Here is a 4,671-nt window from a genome sequence, read left to right as displayed (position 1 = left end):
TCGGTTATCTTATTGTAAGCCTAATTGAACAGTTTTGGTTTCTAAACCCTAACCCAGCATCAACTAAAAATGTAGTACAGGTAAGTTATAAAAAAGGGTCTTTTATAGCCTTACACATCCTCTATTATATGACTTGGTGCATAGCTTTACTTCATAATTAAACTAGATGCTGCTAAGAGCTCTGACTCTAATATACATATAATAAATGGGCAAGGATTCAACTCTCAGGCTGGTGGACTACACAGTTCACAGCCGAATTACCAATGTGGAAATGAACATTAGTAGACATACCCACAAGCAGCTCCACTTTTGTAACCTTCCTGATGGCATTTTTCTGGAATATGAGGCACTGGTACTTTCCAGCATCAGACACCTGCACATTGGAGATCCGTAATGAAATGTTTCCATCTTTCAGCTCTTTCACGATGAAGCTTGTCCTGTACTCAAAGGCTGGATTCTTCATCTCGTAGGCCTCACAACCATCCCGGTACAAGAAGACAACATCTGGCTTCAAGCCTTCCTTGGACCACTCAACAGTCGGAAAGTCAGTGTTGTCAGAGATATTAAAACTGCACGGTAGAATAACATCTCCACCAGCAAAGGCAAGAACGTGCAGTGGCTGACCATGAGCACGGGATCCACCTAGAAAAAACCCCACAAGAGGAATAATCAACCATATTTATACTAATAAAGCTGTGTGCAAACTCCATCTGGATTGCCTCCTTTACATTATTCTATGTGTTATAGGTGAAGAGAGCCGAGAGCTACAAGGCAAACTCTGCAATTTACCAGTCTTTTTAAAATACTGGTCAATACTCTGTGTATTGACCAGTAGGATTACAATTACATTACAGAGAAAATGAAGTATAACCTATATGTTTTTATCCCCATGTTAAATCTGTAAGGGCATAAATCTGTCACAACAAAGATAGAGGTAAACCTTTGACTTCAACAGGAGAAAAAAACCTTTTAAAAATTTTAAAAATTCTTTTTGACTCCTCAAGGCTCCTGAAATTGAAGTTAATTTAGGTAATATTTGAAAATTACCACCCTAATGACAGCCCAACCGACAAAAAGCACCAAGACTGGCAAGGCTGTTTTTTTTTTTCATAGCACTTTAAACGCTACAATCAGCTGCATTTCTAATGATCTTCTCAGCTGCATAAATTGCAGCTGTAGTTTTCTGTGATGCAAGTACATTGGAGGCTTAGTCACTCGAATGCATTTCTCATCGATTTCCTCATAAACATGTGATATGCACTGACTTTTCTGTTGGGGTTCACACGAAATGCATAGTATTTGGTTAATGGTACAACTATTGGGACGAGTCCATGTGGTGAAGTTTGCACAGTGTTCCTGATTGGTTTAGGATGATTAAGATATTGTTCACCAATAAAAAAAAAAAACACAGGTTGAACTAGGTGTGCACATCAGTGAACAACACTGTTCCACTTCTTGACAGAAAAGGAAAGGTATAGTTCATGAGGTAAGCTGGGGATGACCCCAAACCTGTAAGATGTATAGTTTTTATATGAAGATGTCCCACACTGTCCCACACAAACATATGTTCACTTTGTTAGGACTCAGAAAACTGTGACATTCAATTAAGATAAACATGTCATGTCAATAACACAAGTACACACTCACCAGCCAATTTTTAGGTACACCTGTTCAACTGCATGTTAATGCAAATATCTATTCACACGAATCACATGGCGACAAATTATTGCATTAGACAACCTGCTGATGTTTAAACTGTTTAAAAATGAGAAAGAAAAGTAATTTCAGGAACTTTAAACTTATACACAGTTATAATTTTACATTTCACTCAGTTCATGCATGCAGATGAATTATGATCGGACATCATTTTCCAGCTAATTGACTTACAAAAGGTAGCGGCATCAGGTGAAGCAGTTTATATAAACACTTTCCCATAGCAGTGGAAGATAAACAGTAGCAGTACTGCTTGCATCTCCTCAGTACATACACTGAAACATCCTTGTGATGTGCTATACCAGCTTTAACCGGCTTTTCCGGTTAAAAGAAGAAAAAGAAATAAGGACATTTAAAGAAATCCAAACGCATGCTTGTTGTTTTATCTATTGGCTCCTGTGATTCTTATTCTGCCAACAGCAGAAAAAAAGCATTTTGCCGTCAACTGTTCTATTAATTTTGTCTTTCAGCGAAATGCTTAATTTGTTTCTCAAGTCACGTTTCCATTTGAATAACTGTAATTTAACTTTGACATGCGCAACGTTAATTTAAAGCAACCCGGCTCTCTTTCTTACCTATATAAGCTGACAACAGACCGGCAATCACGAGAAGACGATGATACATCATCAGTACACAGTTATTAATAAAACCAGTTAAATGTTTCGAAAGTAATCATTCTCTCCTCAGACACAAGCGACTCTTTAAGATCAGACTTGTGAAAACAGTCACACTGAATGAGAACTGAATTGTCAACTTCAGACTTTGGACCTGGGCTTGGGTGTGTGCTATGGGTGGGTGTGTTAAAGATTGCTACACTTTTACTTCTCATTCGCTTACACATGACACGCCAACACCAGCTCTAACTTCCCTGTAAAATACAACAACAACAACAACAAAACAAAAAATGAAAACACTAACTTGAACTCCAAGACGTTTAAAGGATGGCTGGAGGTCCATAATATTGAATTTGCAAGTCAAGTGGGTGGGTGGGTGGTGGTTCCGCTCTTCTATTTAGAGCGGTATTTCCTGAGATGAGCTAAAACACACACACACAAATATTTATGAATATTTAATGTGGCAGGTTCACAAATAATAATTAAAAGGCCTCAGCTACAAAAAGTAGAAAATACAGATTTATCATGATAGTATTAGACAAGCTTTCACTGACAGATCTGTGTTGGATTTTTTTCCTTTCATTAATTGTTAGAAGACTTTTTTGTGTAACCCTGACTACACTGCAAAACGAGAATTCATTTATTCTAACAGGTTAGAATGAGACGTGCCATCAAAGGTGGTGTGACAGCTACCTGAAAAATCTGATTAAAAATTATCTTAAAATATAGTGATTCTTTTTTTTCCTACGTTTAATTAGACAATCCAGCAATATCCACAGTAATACTTCAATAGAAAAACTTAACACTTAACATTTTTTTCAGATACTGAAGCTATTTGGTAATTTGACTCCAACGACCCATCAAAGCAGAAATAATTCCAGTGGTGACATGATTTAGGACAGGATCCCCAGACTCTACATGGGAGTGAAGATGAAGATTGCAGCTTGGACGGGTCCAGGATAAGACAGAGATGGGGAGGAGGCTTATTGCACGAATTGGAGAATGAAAGACAGAAGAACATTAAGAACTAAAGCAAGCAAAGTAGAGCCTGGTTGGCTCGGAGAAGGCAGGCAGGAACATGATTAGATTAATGACATCAGTCACGAGTTTGACAGCGTCATTTACAGTGGAATGTTTCAGTTCCGCCACAAGAGGGTGCTCTTCTTCTTTATTCTGCCTTAAGGTGATCATTTAAATGTTCCTCAGTTTCACATTAAAACAAACAAACAATTGATTTATGCCAAATAAGATGAGGAAAAACGGATGAATATTAAATGTATTATTCTTTTTACCTTTCAAATTGCTCTTAACTATAAAGATTCAGTAGAACTTAAAAATCATCTCAACTGTTAACAGGTATGTCAAAATATAAAGATTAGAAAATCCAACAAACTCTTAAACTGTGCAAGGTCTGTGTGTGTGCTCATGTGCATGCATGTAAGTGAGTAACTGAGTAGTTACAGAAACTTTCTTCACATAGCATCAAGTTAATTCATGTTTGAAGTCAGACTATCGCACTTCATTAGCTTCTTATATTCAGGAAATGTCTAACCTGCCCAGAGAAGGTGGTATTTCTGGATCATTTTCACATGCTCAATTTCCCTCTGGGATTAATGAAGTTTCTCTGATTCTGATATGTCTTTTCAGCTGCAACAACATGTTGTTGCATCTCTGGCAGATGCAGTTCCGCATTTTAAGTGTTGCACTGAATGCTTTTGTGTTCTTTTTCCCTATTAAAGCCCAAAGATGCCACCCAAATACACATTTAGGGGTTGAACTATAAAAAATGGGAATTTTTTGCAGTTTTTCACAATTCGCAGGTGCTCTATGAATGTAATCCCTGTGAATTTTGGAGGTTTCCTGTACTTCAGTAGTGTTCACACTTTATTTTTTTTCAGGTTTCAGACTAATATTGTCTGAAGAAATAAACAGTGAACTTGAGTGTGGAAGACATACAAAGCATAAGCTTGAGAAAATGATCATTTTTGTTTATATAACACATACAAATATTTCATTAAGTATTTAGCTTTTGAAACCTGAAACATTAAGCCAAATAGAACATTTTAAATTTGTATTACAAAGCAGTTTTAAATAATGTAAACCCTCAATACAACCTTTGACATCAAATGTTATGGTAACATAAAGCAACATTTACAATACAGTAAAACAGAAATCAAAATTAAGGTACCAAAATTCAATAAAACATCAACACACATACACACACACACACACAAAATATGTTGGTTATATAATACATGCAAATCTAATTCATTCAAATAGTCTATGTTTAATGCTCATTAGCTTAAAACCCAAGACTTCATTTTCAGCTCTTACCTTTTAAATA

Source organism: Pundamilia nyererei, unplaced genomic scaffold (assembly GCF_000239375.1).
Source record: "Pundamilia nyererei isolate P.nyererei 1_Seehausen unplaced genomic scaffold, PunNye1.0 scaffold00552, whole genome shotgun sequence".
In the NCBI taxonomy this organism is placed as follows: Eukaryota; Metazoa; Chordata; class Actinopteri; order Cichliformes; family Cichlidae; genus Pundamilia; species Pundamilia nyererei.
The sequence above is the reverse complement of the archived record's forward strand: the minus strand, read 5'-3'. Positions refer to the sequence as shown.